Source organism: Poecilia reticulata, chromosome 21 (assembly GCF_904066995.2).
Source record: "Poecilia reticulata chromosome 21, P_reticulata-male-v2, whole genome shotgun sequence".
Classification (NCBI taxonomy): Eukaryota; Metazoa; Chordata; class Actinopteri; order Cyprinodontiformes; family Poeciliidae; genus Poecilia; species Poecilia reticulata.
The window spans coordinates 12,391,602-12,412,045 of record NC_088850.1 but is presented as its reverse complement, the minus strand read 5'-3'; the positions used below and the strand labels follow the sequence as shown (position 1 = coordinate 12,412,045).

Below are 20,444 nucleotides of genomic sequence, written 5' to 3'. Positions count from 1 at the left end.
TGTCATGCAAACATCTCGAACAGATTCCCTGGTGGTCTAGTGGTTAGGATTCGGCGCTCTCACCGCCGCGGCCCGGGTTCGATTCCCGGTCAGGGAACTTTTTTTTTTTTCAACTTTAAACATTTAATTAATTAGTGACAGCATAGAGTGTAATTTTTTTTTTTTGTATATCGGCAAAGTGAAAATAACTAAATTATCACATAGGTATGGAAATAAACATAGGCATACATTTGTTTCCCTACAAATAATATCCTTAACCTTATGAGATCAACTGAACAAGGACGTCAAAATAAAAAAAAGTACTCAAAGTAACTGGAACTGTTATTTTGGGACAAAATCACCACATTTTAATATATCATTGAGTAGTTGAATGTAATTTATTTGTGGCAAAATAACAAAAAACAAACAAATAAACAAAAAACAAACATTAAATAAATATACCCATTTACCCATAATTATCTCAATTTACAAACAAACAAATATTGTGCTGATTATGTTAAAAGCATATGACTACTTTTTATGATTATTGTAATAATCAGTTGGTAAAAACATAAATAAAACAATGGAGTTATAATTATTTACCAGTTTGACATACTTATTTAATACATTGTTGTGTGTTTAAGTCTTGAAATTATTCATTTACATTATGATAATCTGTTAAAATCATTATTTTGTCTTTTCGATGTGTTGATTTGACCCATTGAATTTGATCAAAAACAGCTGACAGAATAAACACCGGATCTGAAAATAGAATAAATTCTTAAATGATTCCACTTTCACCAAGTTTGAATAGAACTGAATGGATTTGAATAGCAATTTATTTTTCACTTTTTTTTTATATATACAATATATTTATATATATATATGAATTAAATTGCGACATTCTCTGATGACATTTATAACAGGAGCGGAACAACCACAAGAGGGCGCCAAAAGATCTGTCGTGTTCAAATCCAGTTATCCAGTGAATCCACTGTGCAGTAATGCAACTGATGAAAACAAAAACTCATATTCACAACTCAGAATTTTTTATTTATTATAGGCTTGTTTTGTTTATCTTTCTTTTTTGTTTTCCATTTGAAATCTTGCCCCAGTGTTGTATGATGTGAACATATGTGTCTATCATCATCAGACCAGGTTGCCGCTGACAGTATATAGAGCAAATCTGAGAGCTACAACCACTACAAGACTTTGCTACGCTTTAAAGCATAATCTAGCCATTAACATATTTTCATTTTGTATATTACATACACATTTCCCACTTCCTTGTAACAGAAATACAATAAAAAAAAAATTTCTTAATAAGAAAAGACTGTGATGCTGAGGGTCATCTGTAACTTTATGTATTACTATTAAATATAATTGGGTGCCAAGACAGCAGTGACATTATCAAGCCCAAGTGAGCCGTGTAGGAAAGACAAAGACCCCGGCATTCTAACTGGACGGCCTACAAGTTAACCAGTTCCTTGCTGGGTGTGTATCTTGGCTGTTATTTTGACAGGCGCTATCACTGAGAGAGAGGAGATAAGTTGTCTTAGGGATCGCCATGGCGCCGGTGTGTCGCTCCTCTGGCCTGTTCAGACTTTCGTTGGCCTCCCCTCGGCCCCCCACCTCCTCTCCTTGCCCTACTCAGAGCAAAGGATCGTGGGGAGGGAGGTGGCTCTGTTCAGAAGCAGGGTTTGTGTTGGCAGGGGACGCTATGGATCTGGGTGTCATTGTCCCAGATCCACAGAACCACTGTGGGACTGGAAAATTGGACAGCTCAAAACGTGGCCTTCCACCCGCTCTTTTCCAGTTAATCTTGTCATTTATCTGGTTCCAGAGAAGAAACTAAAAGACATCATGTTGAGTCCGAGATGTATTACATGGTCACGTAATTCAAGTGCTCAAAATGCCAAAAAAAATGGAGTAAACTTTAAGCTCATATGAGTCATGTTTTCAGGACGTGCACATCAAACAGACCATCATTATCTGTTTGGTATGTTTGTATTTAGTCCCCCTGACATAAAGGGATTGCAAAATTCACATATATCAAAGTTGTGGCCCATAATCAGCTCTAATGCATCCCTGGATGCACAGTAAAATGACATTTACCCACTTCCAGATTTCTTCTGTTTGTCTTTTCCCCAGATTTGCAGTGTCCAGACCATCAAACGCTAATCAAAAAGCTGAGTTCAGATTCACCGGCCACACCCAGCATGGATCTGCCTGGCCTACATTTGGGAAGTCGCTTTAAACTGTTGTCAGAATCTGTCTGATAACATAAAACAGGCTAAAAGTTTTCCAAAAGCAAGACATCATGCCCTGATCGAAAGTAATCCAAGAACTGCTGAGAGAAAAAAAAATCATCTGTCGTTGTTGTCTGTTGTTGTAGGAAGCGTTCTGAGCATTTCCAAGGCTTTTGCTCTCAGGCAAATCACACTGACACCCATTATCCACAAAATGGAGAAAACATGAAACAGTGCAGTCTATCAAATTTACTCCAAGACTGCACTGCTGAGTCCAGGAGATCACAAAAAAACCTCCTGAGCCCTACAGGCCTTAGCCTCAACTAAGGTCATGATTCAACAATAATAGACTGAATATCATCCATAGCAGATTTTCAAGGCAAACCCATTGCTAACCCAATGTGGAACCTTTGGGACGTGTGCTTCTTGTTACTTCAGGGATAAAACTAACAGCATTTAAGAAAAAAAAGACATCATATCTGGATTAAACCTGGTGGCTATGAGGTGAAAATCTTGGGCTCCTTAACTACTGCAGGTTCACTTCTGAATAACTTAGGAATAATCTAAAACAAGCTAAAGGTTTTGGAGTAACCTGGTCAATTTCTGAACTTAAATGTGATTACAAGTTCCAGTGGTAAAAACTTTGAGTTTGCTCAATTCTCATGGTCAAAAACGTCCAATATGTCTGAATTCAAACTATTCAGCAAAGAAAAGTGGGCCAAAGTTCCTCCACGGTGATGCCATCAGAGCGATTTAGATTTAGATAGTTCTTTTCTCCTTTAATTATTTGAAAACTGCCTTTTGTATCCACCCAGCTTTTCTTTGTCTGATCTTAAAACATGTTGGAGCAGACCCAGCTGCAGAGGAACTTAGACGTGGATGCTTTTTGCCTAATATAAATACATACGTTTATGTAACGTTTTGAATGAAACAACCAAGTTGTTTACAAAATAACATTGATATAAACAGTGAAATGTAAGTGCATGAGTCAACAGAATATACAAAAAAAAATGATGCTCAGAGACTGATTTCTCCTCACAATAGACATATTTTTCAAAGCAAGTTATAATCGCTCCTTACCTGATAAAGACGATGCATCATCCCTGCTTCTGGCCTCTGGTCTCATGTCTCCTCCCTGGTTTTGCTCTTTTGATTATAATAATAAAATAATAATAATTAAAAAAAATAAAAATAAAAAATGTGATAAGAAATAGCAAACACGATTTTTGTGCAGAAATGAAGGATGATTGGGTTTATTCCTAGTATTTTGTTTTTCCAGAAAGGGATGTATCACAGGTAACAGCATTAGCATTCCTACTAACACGTTTAAGATGATATATTGGCATGGATTAAGCAGTCATAAATAAACATTATTTGCATCCCACAACATTACTCAAATTAGCCTACTTGGTTTGTTTGAAAAATACAAATGTGCAAATTGGTTGCGGCCATAATTCCAGCACACATGCTCAGCAACATGTCTCCCCTCGCTGACCCACAGGTTGAAAATGGACGTTAGTGTGTGAACGCTTACGCTGAGTTCAAAGGCGTCTCGGAAAAATATACTACAGCATGTTAACTACAGACTAAACAGTTGTAAACACTGTAATGATTGAAAAAAAAGTGTAGGGGACACAGAACGGGACGTACTGGAAGCAAATACCTTCACACCAAAAACTTAGAAAGTTCCTATACTGGAGCAACAATCTAAAGATTTATCTATCTAGTTTCTCCTCAGTGCTAATGCTAGAGTCATAGCTTGCAAGTTGATTTAACATGGTTTGTTTTAACATGGACAAACCCAACATGATCAACATGATCGTTTTGAGTAGATAGAATTTAACTAACTTAGTAGGTTACTGGTAAAATGCATCTTTCTGTAAGAGTCTTTTAGCCATACTTAATACTCAAAAATACTGATTAAAATCTACCCAGGTAAAGTAACATGTACGCAAACATGCATGCTGCACCAGCTTCACAGATTCAATTTCAACACATACTCTGATCAGTGTTTGCCATTTTCAGCAATTTCTCAATAAAATTGTCAACATTTTGCTTTTGTCTGGTCCCCTGTTTTAGACATTCTCCCAAGAGTGTAGACTAAAAGCTTTGTTTTGGTAAGTCAGTGCAACTAAAGATGATATCTTGTCTCTATCTGTTTAAACTGACACAGAAGTCTGACCCAGCTCGGTCCTTGGATTGATTTAAAATCATTTTGCGCAGACGTCAAAAGCTCCAGCTTAGACTACAGCCACTGATAACGTCAAGTACACAGTGGCAACAAGAAGGAGAAAGACCTAAACACTGAAAAAGGAGATGTCACACAAATGATAATTGATAGAGACTATGGGGTCATAATTCATTTATAATAGGCCAAAACATGTTAAATAAGTGCTGCTGTATTATGGGGGAAAAAAAGTCTCATGTTTTGTCTCAGAGTTTACAGTCAGATGATTGATGTTGATGGAGGGGTTGGGTCATAAACCAATTAGGGCAAGAAATCTTTAAAACAGAGCTAATCATGAAGATAAACAACACAGAGCTGAGCGTCCTACTTACAACACAGCTTCGACATAAATAAGCACAGCACTGAAGAATCTGAGATAGCAGAAGTTCAAAATGAGATGTCCATGTTTGTGTTATTGAGATTTTATTGTAATCACAATTTTCTTCCTGCTAATCTATTTATGTTTGCATCGCCATGGTTTATTCAAAATTACAGCCGACTTTCTGATAGTTAGCGTCTTTATTTGTCCTGTCATTGTTTATAAGATTAGCAGAGAATAATAGTAACTTGGTTTAGACTTTGAGTGTATTATTTAGCCCTAAGGTTAGCAGATAATATAAAACCCAAAGAAAAACAATTAAAATAAGATCATAAAACAGGAAAACACAATACAGTAACTTTCCACATTTGTTACGGGCCCTGGTAAAGATGTCTGAAAAGTCATGCAGAAGAATAAATTGGGGGTTTTCAGTTGCATAATTCCACATGGAAAAATCCAACCCTTCTAAAGTGCGTTTATTAAATGGAAAAAATGTCTTCATGCGTGTGTGTGTGTGGTTTAAAAAAAATAAAATAAAACCTCATGTGAAGAGTTTGTGATGTCTGTGAGAACCTTGTTAAAATACATGCTTTCATAAACCCTCACAAATAATTGAACATTTTAAACAAAAAAAAAATCGGTGGCTTCTGCAAGTGAACTGAAAATGAGCCGTTACTAGATCGCTCAACGTCCAAAATGAAAGGTCAAACGAACACAGAAAAAGCATACCAGACACAAAATTAACCTTTTCCATGGCATTCTGACTCCCCAGACCTAAATCCTGTAGAAGACCTTCAGGATAACCTGAAGAGAGGAGTACATAAGGCAGGCCCAGTAAATGACACAGAGACATTAAACAAGAAAAAGAATGGACAAAGAGTGTTTGCTCCAACTTCATGAAATGTTGTAGCCGATGACTAAGAGCATGTGTGTCATTTATTCTGTATTAATTATGCTAATTATGCTAATTTAATGTAATAATAAAAATCAGAATTAAATTATTTAGTTACGTTTAGAAATTGGACTTTCACGCTATAAAAACTGATATTATAACGTACTAATTATTAGTTACTAATGATAATTTGGCATTCACCTTAAAGTAAAACATGCAAGAAAGTTTTGGACTTCAACACTTGAGTCAGGTACAACAGACCTTTGACTTTAAACTTCAAGTACACTATTTTCCACTCTGATTTCCCTTCCAAAAACATATTTTATTTCATAAGTATAATCAAAGGAGGACAAAAGTGGAAGAATGCTCCTGAACCTTGAACATATGGAGGTGATTAAACATGAATCTATGAAACTAAAGAAGAAGAAGGGAAATATTACTGAAACTGGCGTATGAGGCGAAAAGGAAAATGGGAAAAGTAACATCTGTCTGAGCAAGAGCAGCGATGGACAGGAAGCGGTTTGTGAGTTGATACTATTGTCAACACCATCTAATCCCTCACAGTCCAACACAAATCTTTAATTACACTGACATTACTTGCAGGTAAAAAAAAAAAAAAAAAAAAAAAACTTAACCCCATTATGTCCAATTAGTCTTTTCCCCTTTGCAATGAGTAGCAAAACAAGTCAGAGGCCTGTAGAGTTAGAAATAAAATAAATTTCTTAAATTTTGTAACAATGTTTTTTAAGGTTTAACAATCTAGATGTAAAAGAGAAAGTCAACTCTACCTTGGTGGTCTGGGATAGTCCAAATCACTTTAAGGACCACCTTCTTTATCACAATGAGTTTAATGACCTCCTGAACACACATGCTCCTTGATTACAGGCAGAACAACGACATGGCATCAGACATCCCTGTGCTGTATGTACACCATCCAGTGCCACTACACCTACTGTCAATCTGACATGTCAGCTGAGGTACTGCAGCCACAACTTTTGACCCAGAAATTAAAGAGCATGGAAAGAGGTTATCAGTACTGGAGTTTTAGTTCAAATGGACATACAGGTCCCCCATCCACCGCCCAGAACACGGATTAGACTGCGTCTGCAAAATTGTACCTTTTCAAGCTCACACAGAGGCTATCATCAGAGTTTCTTGATCATGTGACTGCTGCAGGGGAGCAAACAGTGCAGGGTTGTTTACCTTTCTTATCAGTGGTGTTGTAACAAGTAAAGGAACATGCAGGCTGACCTCAACACTTCACACACATGCGAGATGCCTCACATCGGACGAACGGAAAACCTGTCTAAAAACATACTGAATCCATATACTTTTCAAAATCCCCTTTAGGTTTTTTTGATAATCTTCCTTCAGACACAGTCTATAAAGAAACCACGAGCGCAGAAGATGAAGAGTAACGCTACTAATAAATCTCCATCGGGGCTACTTAACTCTCCTCTGATCTCACCTGCCATAAAAAAGAGGCTTGTCGTGTACAGTAATGATTACTTTTTAGGGAATAAAATCCTCCCTGTGTTTGAAAAATACATAAACCCTGAACCTTAATAAACATTTGCCAATAAATAACAGCTATAAACTCCAAATGTATTATTTCAGTGTCTGTCCATTTACGACTGAGCAGTGAATCAACTTTTCATCCACTGAAACAGCAATATTCCTTTAAGATGTTGAAGATATAAGGTAATAGAAGGGCTCCTGACTTTTTTGCGTGTCTGCGCCTTTTGAAGTGTGTTTTCAAGTGTCCCGGAGTGCGTGTGTGTGTACGAGTGCATGTTGCCTCCCACTCTAAACTCTCAGACTCTGGTTAGTCCAGGCCAGCGCCACATCAGTCCATCATCGCAGATATGGCTCGTGGTCAGATAGCAGGTCTGGCGGCGCACAAGACATTTTGTCCACTCTGTCATGTTTACTTATAATGATAAGCTTTGATGGATTCTCCACAAGCTATAGACCCCACAGCACACACACACACGTACACGCACACGCACACACACACACACACACACACACCTAGCCTTGTTTATATGCCCTACTGGGGACTAAAGACAAGACCATGCTTTCTGGGAACCTCCCTTTCTGAAAGTAGCACAGCTCTGCAAAAAATCAAGTAGCATGCTAGAGGGGCAGTGAACAAACATATCACTTTAAATTTGCAATAAGACTAACTAGAGTTCCAAACATGATAAGAAGGTGACTCTTGGGGACTTGTCAGGTTTTAGTAATGGGTGGGACATAAATACACACTAATTAGTTTTTATTACATTCTTAGTACCTGTAGCACAGTTTCCGGTTCAAGTGCTTTGACAGCCACTATGACTCAATGCACAATGAAATCTACACTTTGGTACAAAAGAAAATTGAGTAGCCACTCAGATATGTCAAATTCTAGTATTGAGCAGCATATTACGCTTTGTTAAATGTATTCTTTTAAAGACATTACATAAAGGGATTAAAATGATGCATACATTTCTGCAAAAAAACCTTTTCCTAGCAAATTATATCATAATTTTGTGTTCTTCTGATTGACTGTAAATCTCTCATCCAGGAACAACCTGTAATTACGAGAAGATGGGCCACAGGCAGTAATCTTGATTGATTAATTTACTCTACAAGTCTGTTGTTGAGAGTGTCATCTCTTATGTCATCATCTGTTTAAATAGCATCTGAGCCAGGGACCTGAAAAGGCTTAACAGCCTGATAAGAAGGCTGGTTCTGTTCCGGGGACTACTGTTGAAATCCTCTGGAGATGGTTGTTCAAAAAAGGATTCTTTGAAGGTTTTTGTTCTGTCTGCTCACTTTCACTCATGTAATGAGTTTTGTCGAATAAACCTATTGACTGATTGATTGTAATACAAACATTACAGACAACCCGATCATCCTCTTTCATATGTTTGAACACTGAGGCATCTTCAGATCCATTAGAATACCGAATAATATAGACAATCCTCCCTGCCCACAGCCATAAGCATCTACAACAACTCAGATATGATGTACTTTTCACGCATCTGAAAATAGATGAAAGGTATTTTTTTATCTTCCTTCTATGTACTAAATGATTGAGTAAGGCGTAAAAAGTATGCTGAAGAATAAACATTTATTGCTTAACCAAGCTCTTTACAGGATGCTTTGTTTTCCCGTAAATATTTAAACCAACAAATGAACTTAAAAAGTACAAACTGAAATTACTGTCAGTAAAAAAGGTACTGCAACAAAGCCAAAACTAAAAGATATACTACTTTCTGTATTTAAAAAAAAACAGCAAACTGAAATGTCTATGACATGACTAACTAAAAGCACTTAAAAGCAGCATGAAATTAAATGTTTTTAAACTTTGTTTTTAAGAGCCGTTTTTAACGTAAAACTTAACAGCCAGCCAATTTCTGTTTCTGAGTGCAACAGGCTCCCGTTTTAAACACTTATCACAGTCTGCTTTTCCTGGAACTCTACAGGTGGTGATGAATGCCATCAAGTGCTTTTTGACTGCAAGGACCTCTCCCTCATTCCAAGTCCTCCTCTTGCATGGTTGGCAACCTTTAAAACCAAAGTTAATAACAAGTTTAAAACAATGAAATGAAGTTACCAAAGCAATATCATAATTGAAGGGTTTTCTGAAATTGTAAAATACACTCATGCCTGATTAGACCCTTCCTGCAAAATACAGTTAAATACAGGACCTAAACCAATTAATAACTGTACCTTTCTCACCATGAAAAGCTATTTTTCTCAATTATACCAAAAATATATATTTGTAAACATCTAAGGTAATTGTTACTAACCCTAACCCTACCCACAAGACAATGAAGTCCTGATGTTACTATAAATTAGGGCTGACTTTTAATTCTGAAGTCAGTGACGTAATATTTGAAAATGTAATGTACTTTAAAATAAACCTGAATATTGTAAGCAAGAGGCTTGCCAACATTGGGACAAATAGAAAAAAAACATCTAAATAACATAAAAAACATTGACTAGTCAAAAGGAATGTTGTATCACAGCTGTGTGATTCTACTACAAAGCCGTTTCTGCTTCAGATATACAGTAATCCTTCATCAAGTAAGCAAGTTAAGATCACAGTTTATAGATCATTTTAAGGAAATATTAAATTTCTTAGAAAGGTAACCATACTAACAAAATCTCAGACATCTCCAGTTGGGCTAGTAGCCCACCAATAAAAAGTTGAAAAATTAATACCTTTGTCTTGGAGGACTTTGACTTTGGTGGAGCTTCATCTGCTGAGCCAGCATGCTCAACCTCAACACCTTCAGTCACAGTTGGTTCTTTGTCAACCTTAGGAAAAGAATAGAGAAGTCTTTTAATACTGCAACAAGACTGGCCATCTTTTGTTCAAATCCACTGACCACCTCAACAACAATATAGAACAAACCAAAAACAATTCAGCTGCAGATCAGCATAGTACATTGTCAATGAATCACAGCAGTAATGTTCGATTAAAAACCTATTTCTGGTTTGGTTTAGCAGTCAATCTTCATCATAAAGTCTCAAACTTCAGTATCACTTAAACTGTTTCAAACATTAATCTAAGAAGACGTCACTGGATAGGACTGTTAACATGTTTCCGTCATATTCCCTGATTTGAAACATACATCATGTCTTAAGCCAGCTGTCAACCATGCTACTGAGGGCAGACAAGATCTATAGTTACAAAAAAGGGATTACATTTTGACCAAAATAAACCTCAAACGGGTCCTCACTTTTACTGTAAACCAGAAATGTGTGTATGGCCCCAAAAACAACCATTCACTAAAGACTTCAGCTGCTATAGTTCCCACAATGACATCAGACCAGACTAGTGTGTGTTGCAAGAACTGCTAAAAAAGCCTGTTAGTTCTAGTTTATGATTTGCAAGAAATATTACATTTCTTTGAAAGGTAACTGTACTGACAAATCTCCCAGACATCTCCAGTGGGGCTAGAAGCCCAGTGAAAAGAAGTTCAGAAATTATTACCTTTCTCTTAGAGGACTTTGACTTTGTTGGAGCTTGATCTGCTGAGCCAGCATGCTCAAACTCAACACACTCAGTCACAATTGGTTCTTTGTCAACCTTAGGAAAAGAAAAAAATAGTGTTATAATACTGCAACAAGACTGGCCACCTTTTTTCAAATCCACTGACCACCTCAACAACAATATAGAACAAACCAAACGAAATTCAGCTGAAGATCAGCATACATTGTAAAGGAATAACAGCAGTAATGTTAGAATAAAAACCTATTTCTGGTTCGGTTTAGCAGTCATCCTTCATCGTAAAGTCTCAAATTTCCGTATCTCTAAAACCGTTTCAAACGTTAATCTAAGAAGACGTCACTGTATTGGACTGTAAACATGATTCCGTCGTATTCCCTGATTTGAAACATAAATCGTGTCTTAAGCCAGCTGTCAACCATGCTACTGAGGGCAGACTAGATCTATAGTTACACAAAAAAGGGACTAAATTTTGACCAAAAGAAACCTCAAACGGGGTCCTCACTTGTACTGTAAACCGGAAATATGTGTATGGCCCCAAACAACCATTCACTAAACACTTCAGCTGCTGTAGACCCCACAATGATATCAGACCAGACTAGTGTGTGTCACCAGAACTGCTGAAAAAAGCCTGTTAAGTTCATAGTTTATGGAGCATTTGAAGGAAATATTGCATTTCTTCCAATGCAACCGTACCAACAGAAACTCCCAGACATCTCCAGTTGGGCTAGAAGCCCAGTGAAAAGAAGTTCAGAAAATTATTAACTTTGTCTTGGAGGACTTTGAAGTTGGTGGAGCTTGAGTTGCTGAGCCAGCAGGCTCAACCTCAACACCTTCAAACACGGTTGGTTCATTGTCAACCTTAGGAAAAGAATAGTCTTATAATACTGCAACAAGACTGGCCATCTTTTGTTCCAATCCACTGACCACAACAACAATATAGAACAAACCAAAAAATTCAGCTGCAGATCAGCATAGTACATTGTCAATGAATCACAGCAGTAATGTTCGCCTAAAACCTATTTCTGGTTTGGTTTAGCAGTCATCCTTCATCATGAAGTCTCAAACTTCAGTATCACTTAAACTGTTTCAAACGTTAATCGAAGTAGACATAACTGGATTGGACTGTAAACATGTTTCCGTCATATTAACTGATTTGAAACATACATCGTGTCTTAATCCAGCTGTCAACCATGCTACTGAGGGCAGACAAGATCAATAGTTACACAAAAAAGGGACTAAATTTTGACCAAAATAAACCTCAAACGGGGTCCTCACTTTTACTGAAAACCAGAAATGTGTGTATGCCCCCAACAACCATTCACTAAACACTTCAGCTGCTATGGACCCCACAATGACATCTGACCATACTAGTGTGTGTTGCCGGGACTACTGAAAAAAGCCTGTTAAGTTCACAGTTTATTGAGCATTTGAAGTAAATATTAAATTTCTTTGAAAGGTAACTGTACTGACAAATCTCCAAGACATCTCCTGTTGGGCTAGAAGCTTACCAATAAAAAAGTTCAGAAATTATTACCTTTGTCTTGGAGGACTTTGACTTTGGTGGAGCTTGATTTGCTGAGCCAGCAGGCTCAAACTCAACACCTTCAGTCACAGTTGGTTCTTTGTCAACCTTAGGAAAAAAAGAATAGTCTTTTAATACTGCAACAAGACTGGCCATCTTTTGTTCCAATCCACTGACCACCTCAACAGCAATATAGAACAAACCAAAGAATTCAGCTGCAGATCAGCATAGTACATGTCAATGAATCACAGCAGTAATGTTCGCCTAAAAACCTATTTCTGGTTTGGTTTCTGGTTTGGTTTAGCAGTCATCCTTCATCATGAAGTCTCAAACTTCAGTATCACTTAACTGTTTCAAACATTAATCGAAGTAACGTCACTGGATTGGACTGTAAACATGTTTCCGTCGTATTCCCTGATTTGAAACATACATCGTGTCTTAAGCCAGCTGTCAACCATGCTACTGAGGGCAGACAAGATCTATAGTAACACAAAAAAGGGATTAATTTTGACCAAAATTAACCTCCAACGGGGTCCTCACTTTTACTGTAAACCAGAAATGTGTGTATGGCCCCAAACAACCATTTACTAAAGACTCCAGCTGCTATGGACCCCAATGACATCAGACCAGACTAGTGTGTGTTGCCGGGACTGCTGAAAAAAGCCTGTGAAGTTCATAGTTTATGGAGCATTTGAAGGAAATATTACGTTTCTTTGAAAGGAAATTGTACTGACAAATCTCCCAGACATCTCCAGTTGGGCTAGAAGCTTACAATAAAAAAGAAGTTCAGAATTAATTACCTTTGTCTTGGACTGCAACAAGACTGGCCATCTTTTGTTCAAATCCACTGACCACCTCAACAACAATATAGAGCAAATCAAAAGAAATTCAGCTGCAGATCAGCATGGTACATTGTCAATGAATCACAGTAGTGATGTCCGACTAAAAACCTATTTCTGGTTCGGTTTAGCAGTCATCCTTCATCATAAAGTCTCAAACTTCAGTATCACTTAAACTATTTCAAACGTTTATCGAAGTAGACGTCACTGGATTGGACTGTAAACATGTTTCCGTCGTATTCCCTGATTTGAAACATACATCGTGTCTTAATCCAGCTGTCAACCATGCTACTGAGGGCAGACAAGATCTATAGTTACACAAAAAAGGGACTAAATTTTGACCAAAAGAAACCTCAAACGGGGTCCTCACTTGTACTGTAAACCGGAAATATGTGTATGGCCCCAAACAACCATTCACTAAACACTTCAGCTGGTAGAGACCCCACAATGACATCAGACCAGACTAGTGTGTGTTGCCGGGACTGCTGAAAAAAGCCTGTTAAGTTCACAGTTTATGGAGCATTTGAAGGAAATATTACATTTTTTCCAATGCAACCGTACCAACAGAATCTCCCAGACATCTCCAGTTGGGCTAGAAGCCCAGTGAAAAGAAGTTCAGAAATTATTACCTTTGTCTTGGAGGACTTTGACTTTGGTGGAGCTTCATCTGCTGAGCCAGCATGCTCAAACTCAACACCCTCAGTCACACTTGGTTCTTTGTCAACCTTAGGAAAAGAAAAGAATAGTCTTTTAATACTGCAACAAGATTGGCCATCTTTTGTTCAAATCCACTGACCACCTCAACATCAAAATAGAGCAAACCAAAAGAAATTCAGCTGCAGATCAGCATAGTACATAGTCAATGAGTCACAGCAGTAATGGTTGACTAAAAACCTATTTCTGGTTCGGTTTAGCAGTCATCCTTCATAATGAGGTCTCAAACTTCAATATCACTTAAACTGTTTCAAACATTAATCTAAGAAGACGTCACTGGATTGGACTGTAAACATGTTTCCGTCGTATTCCCTGATTTGAAACATAAATCGTGTCTTAAGCCAGCTGTCAACCATGCTACTGAGGGCAGACAAGATCTATAGTAACACAAAAAGGGATTAAATTTTGACCAAAATTAACCTCCAACGGGGTCCTCACTTTTACTGTAAACCAGAAATGTGTGTATGGCCCCAAACAACCATTCACTAAAGACTCCAGCTGCTATGGACCCCACAATGACATCAGACCAGACTAGTGTGTGTTGCCGGGACTGCTGAAAAAAGCCTGTGAAGTTCATAGTTTATGGAGCATTTGAAGGAAATATTACGTTTCTTTGAAAGGAAATTGTACTGACAAATCTCCCAGACATCTCCAGTTGGGCTAGAAGCTTACCAATAAAAGAAGTTCAGAAATTAATACCTTTGTCTCGGAGGACTTTGACATTGGTGGAGCTTCATCTGCTGAGCCAGCAGGCTCAACCTCAACACCTTCAATCACAGTTGGCTCTTTGTCAACCTTAGGAAAAGAAAAGAATAGTCTTTTAATACCGCAACAAGACTGGCCATCTTTTGTTCAAATCCACTGACCACCTCAACAACAATATAGAGCAAATCAAAAGAAATTCAGCTGCAGATCAGCATGGTACATTGTCAATGAATCACAGTAGTGATGTCCGACTAAAAACCTATTTCTGGTTTGGTTTAGCAGTCATCCTTCATCATAAAGTCTCAAAATTCAGTATCACTTAAACCGTTTCAAACATTAATCTAAGAAGACGTCACTGGATTGGACTGTAAACATGATTCCGTCGTATTCCCTGATTTGAAACATAAATTGTGTCTTAAGCCAGCTGTCAACCCTGCTACTGAGGGCAGACAAGATCTATAGTTACACAAAAAAGGGACTAAATTTTGACCAAAAGAAACCTCAAACGGGGTCCTCACTTGTACTGTAAACCAGAAATATGTGTATGGCCCCAAACAACCATTCACTAAACACTTCAGCTGGTAGAGACCCCACAATGACATCACACCAGACTAGTGTGTGTTACCAGAACTGCTGAAAAAAGCCTGTTAAGTTCATAGTTTATGGAGCATTTGAAGGAAATATTACATTTCTTCCAATGCAACCGTACCAACAGAATCTCCCAGACATCTCCAGTTGGGCTAGAAGCCCAGTGAAAAGAAGTTCAGAAATTATTACCTTTGTCTTGGAGGACTTTGACTTTGGTGGAGCTTGATTTGCTGAGCCAGCAGGCTCAACCTCAACACCCTCAGTCACAGTTGGTTCTTTGTCAACCTTAGGAAAAGAAAAGAATAGTATTTTAATACTGCAACAAGACTGGCCATCTTTTGTTCCAATCCACTGACCACCTCAACAGCAATATAGAACAAACCAAAAGAAATTCAGCTGCAGATCAGCATAGTACATTGTCAATGAATCACAGCAGTAATGTTCGGCTAAAAACCTATTTCTGGTTTGGTTTCTGGTTTGGTTTAGCAGTCATCCTTCATCATGAAGTCTCAAACTTCAGTATCACTTAAACTGTTTCAAACATTAATCGAAGTAGACGTCACTGGATTGGACTGTAAACATGTTTCCGTCGTATTCCCTGATTTGAAACATACATCGTGTCTTAATCCAGCTGTCAACCATGCTACTGAGGGCAGACAAGATCTATAGTTACACATAAAGGGACTAAATTTTGACCAAAGAAACCTCAAACGGGGTCCTCACTTGTACTGTAAACCAGAAATATGTGTATGGCCCCAAACAACCATTCACTAAACACCTCAGCTGGTAGAGACCCCACAATGACATCACACCAGACTAGTGTGTGTTACCGGGACTGCTGAAAAAAGCCTGTTAAGTTCACAGTTTATGGAGCATTTGAAGGAAATATTACATTTCTTCCAATGCAACCGTACCAACAGAATCTCCCAGACATCTCCAGTTGGGCTAGAAGCCCAGTGAAAAGAAGTTCAGAAATTATTACCTTTGTCTTGGAGGACTTTGACTTTGGTGGAGCTTCATCTGCTGAGCCAGCATGCTCAAACTCAACACCCTCAGTCACACTTGGTTCTTTGTCAACCTTAGGAAAAGAAAAGAATAGTCTTTTAATACTGCAACAAGATTGGCCATCTTTTGTTCAAATCCACTGACCACCTCAACAACAATATAGAGCAAACCAAAAGAAATTCAGCTGCAGATCAGCATAGTACATTGTCAATGAATCACAGCAGTAATGTTCGATTAAAAACCTATTTCTGGTTCGGTTTAGCAGTCATCCTTCATAATGAGGTCTCAAACTTCAATATCACTTAAACTGTTTCAAACATTAATCTAAGAAGACGTCACTGGATTGGACTGTAAACATGTTTCCGTCGTATTCCCTGATTTGAAACATACATCGTGTCTTAAGCCAGCTGTCAACCATGCTACTGAGGGCAGACAAGATCTATAGTAACACAAAAAGGGATTAAATTTTGACCAAAATTAACCTCCAACGGGGTCCTCACTTTTACTGTAAACCAGAAATGTGTGTATGGCCCCAAACAACCATTCACTAAAGACTCCAGCTGCTATGGACCCCACAATGACATCAGACCAGACTAGTGTGTGTTGCCGGGACTGCTGAAAAAAGCCTGTGAAGTTCATAGTTTATGGAGCATTTGAAGGAAATATTACGTTTCTTTGAAAGGAAATTGTACTGACAAATCTCCCAGACATCTCCAGTTGGGCTAGAAGCTTACCAATAAAAAGAAGTTCAGAAATTAATACCTTTGTCTTGGAGGACTTTGACATTGGTGGAGCTTCATCTGCTGAGCCAGCAGGCTCAACCTCAACACCTTCAATCACAGTTGGCTCTTTGTCAACCTTAGGAAAAGAAAAGAATAGTCTTTTAATACTGCAACAAGACTGGCCATCTTTTGTTCAAATCCACTGACCACCTCAACAACAATATAGAGCAAATCAAAAGAAATTCAGCTGCAGATCAGCATGGTACATTGTCAATGAATCACAGTAGTGATGTCCGACTAAAAACCTATTTCTGGTTCGGTTTAGCAGTCATCCTTCATCATAAAGTCTCAAACTTCAGTATCACTTAAACCGTTTCAAACATTAATCTAAGAAGACGTCACTGGATTGGACTGTAAACATGATTCCGTCGTATTCCCTGATTTGAAACATAAATTGTGTCTTAAGCCAGCTGTCAACCCTGCTACTGAGGGCAGACTAGATCTATAGTTACACAAAAAAGGTACTAAATATTGACCAAAAGAAACCTCAAACGGGGTCCTCACTTGTACTGTAAACCAGAAATATGTGTATGGCCCCAAACAACCATTCACTAAACACTTCAGCTGGTAGAGACCCCACAATGACATCAGACCAGACTAGTGTGTGTTACCAGAACTGCTGAAAAAAGCCTGTTAAGTTCATAGTTTATGGAGCATTTGAAGGAAATATTACATTTCTTCCAATGCAACCGTACCAACAGAATCTCCCAGACATCTCCAGTTGGGCTAGAAGCCCAGTGAAAAGAAGTTCAGAAATTATTACCTTTGTCTTGGAGGACTTTGACTTTGGTGGAGCTTGATTTGCTGAGCCAGCAGGCTCAACCTCAACACCCTCAGTCACAGTTGGTTCTTTGTCAACCTTAGGAAAAGAAAGAATAGTCTTTTAATACTGCAACAAGACTGGCCATCTTTTGTTCCAATCCACTGACCACCTCAACAGCAATATAGAACAAACCAAAAGAAATTCAGCTGCAGATCAGCATAGTACATTGTCAATGAATCACAGCAGTAATGTTCGGCTAAAAACCTATTTCTGGTTTGGTTTCTGGTTTGGTTTAGCAGTCATCCTTCATCATAAGTCTTAAACTTCAGTATCACTTAAACTGTTTCAAACGTTAATCCAAGTAGACGTCACTGGATTGGACTGTAAACATGTTTCCGTCGTATTCCCTGATTTGAAACATACATCGTGTCTTAAGCCAGCTGTCAACCATGCTACTGAGGGCAGACAAGATCGATAGTTACACAAAAAGGGATTAAATTTTGACCAAAATTAACCTCCAACGGGGTCCTCACTTTTACTGTAAACCAGAAATGTGTGTATGGCCCCAAACAACCATTCACTAAAGACTCCAGCTGCTATGGACCCCACAATGACATCAGACCAGACTAGTGTGTGTTGCTGGGACTGCTGAAAAAAGCCTGTGAAGTTCATAGTTTATGGAGCATTTGAAGGAAATATTACGTTTCTTTGAAAGGAAATTGTACTGACAAATCTCCCAGACATCTCCAGTTGGGCTAGAAGCTTATCAATAAAAAGAAGTTCAGAAATTAATACCTTTGTCTTGGAGGATTTTGACTTTGGTGGAGCTTGATTTGCTGAGCCAGCAGGCTCAACCTCAACACCCTCAGTCACAGTTGGTTCTTTGTCAACCTTAGGAAAAGAAAAGAATAGTCTTTTAATACCGCAACAAGACTGGCCATCTTTTGTTCAAATCCACTGACCACCTCAACAACAATATAGAGCAAATCAAAAGAAATTCAGCTGCAGATCAGCATGGTACATTGTCAATGAATCACAGTAGTGATGTCCGACTAAAAACCTATTTCTGGTTCGGTTTAGCAGTCATCCTTCATCATAAAGTCTCAAAATTCAGTATCACTTAAACCGTTTCAAACATTAATCGAAGTAGACGTCACTGGATTGGACTGTAAACATGTTTCCGTCGTATTCCCTGATTTGAAACATACATCGTGTCTTAATCCAGCTGTCAACCATGCTACTGAGGGCAGACAAGATCTATAGTTACACAAAAAAGGGACTAAATTTTGACCAAAAGAAACCTCAAACGGGGTCCTCACTTGTACTGTAAACCAGAAATATGTGTATGGCCCCAAACAACCATTCACTAAACACCTCAGCTGGTAGAGACCCCACAATGACATCAGACCAGACTAGTGTGTGTTACCAGAACTGCTGAAAAAAGCCTGTTAAGTTCATAGTTTATGGAGCATTTGAAGGAAATATTACATTTCTTCCAATGCAACCGTACCAACAGAATCTCCCAGACATCTCCAGTTGGGCTAGAAGCCCAGTGAAAAGAAGTTCAGAAATTATTACCTTTGTCTTGGAGGACTTTGACTTTGGTGGAGCTTGATTTGCTGAGCCAGCAGGCTCAACCTCAACACCCTCAGTCACAGTTGGTTCTTTGTCAACCTTAGGAAAAGAAAAGAATAGTCTTTTAATACTGCAACAAGATTGGCCATCTTTTGTTCCAATCCACTGACCACCTCAACAACAATATAGAACAAAACAAAAGAAATTCAGCTGCAGATCGACTAAAAACCTATTTCTGGTTCGGTTTAGCCGTCATCCTTCATCATAAAGTCTCAAACTTCTGCATCACTTTTACCGGTTCAAATGATTACCTAAGAAGTCGTCACGAGACGTGTTTTTCTTTTCATACTTTTAATTAAATTTAACTACCTTAAGACTATATGTATAAAATCTAAAATATATACATATTCTTAACATATTTTCCTCAAAGTTTTTCAAGGTACATACATTGAAATTGTATCAATCGACTTCCATCTTAAACTTTAAGATTGTATTCGCTCCCAAATCAATTCCACAAAATGCAATATTCCAGTCTTCAGGATTTTAACCTCTTCAATAGACACACAGACTAAACATAGGTTTAACCTTGAGAAGTCCCTCCATGGCCAGTCAGTTCCTCCATAGTGGTAAGTTATTTCCTCTCCAGGGTTTATATCTTTGATGGCAAATAAGCACAGGTGTGGCTTTCCATCTACCAATATCTTTTTATTGTACAATTTGGATTTTTGTTGTCATCATTGACTAATCTTCCAAGACTGTTATCCTCTTGGGATGCATCAATACTTTACAAATAAGGTGTGGGGGTGGGGTAAAAGAGACAATTGTTAGTCTGTTTAATATTTTTTTAGTTATCTTGGTAAAAATATAACACTACATAACAGCCCTCCTGAATCCAGTCCCATTGGCTTTGAAGAGCTCCAGAATTTTGCAGACTTACATTAATTTATCATAAACTCTGGACTTACCACCACCATCTTTCATGCCACAAGAAGTCATTCACTATGATACAGTGTTCTCCTTCTTTGTGATTCTTCAGAGTTTGTCAAAGCCACCACAAAATCTCCTTTTTTAAAAGGAGCCGTGGCGAACACACCTCGTCCTAAACACACAAAAACCGTGAATGGCAGATCAGAAGTCTATCGAGTATGACCTTCATTGCTTCAAAATTATTTTGTTAATACTTTAAAATGTTATTTATGGAAATATCTGAATTGTAATGCTCATACACACAGACCCACCTTGGTATTCTTCTTTTTACTGATGTCATTATCCTGTTAGAG

The 20,444-nt window shown here is 38.1% G+C and overlaps 2 long non-coding RNA genes and 1 other non-coding gene across 3 annotated transcripts; 1 reads left to right on the top strand and 2 right to left on the bottom strand.

Moving 5' to 3' along the window:
• Positions 1–25: 25 nt before the first annotated feature.
• On the top strand, positions 26–97 carry trnae-cuc (transfer RNA glutamic acid (anticodon CUC)). Its single transcript has one exon. It is a non-coding gene; the product is annotated as a tRNA-Glu (tRNA).
• Positions 98–8,762: 8,665 nt separating this feature from the next.
• LOC145549746 (uncharacterized) lies at positions 8,763–10,759 on the bottom strand. The gene is made up of 3 exons (XR_014085592.1): positions 10,654–10,759; positions 9,879–9,974; positions 8,763–9,218 (listed from the first exon to the last, which is right to left on the bottom strand). It is a non-coding gene; the product is annotated as an uncharacterized LOC145549746 (long non-coding RNA).
• A 5,004-nt stretch (positions 10,760–15,763) lies between these two features.
• On the bottom strand, positions 15,764–17,682 carry LOC145549846 (uncharacterized). Its single transcript, XR_014085693.1, has 3 exons — positions 17,590–17,682; positions 16,807–16,902; positions 15,764–16,117 (listed from the first exon to the last, which is right to left on the bottom strand). It is a non-coding gene; the product is annotated as an uncharacterized LOC145549846 (long non-coding RNA).
• Positions 17,683–20,444: the final 2,762 nt, after the last annotated feature.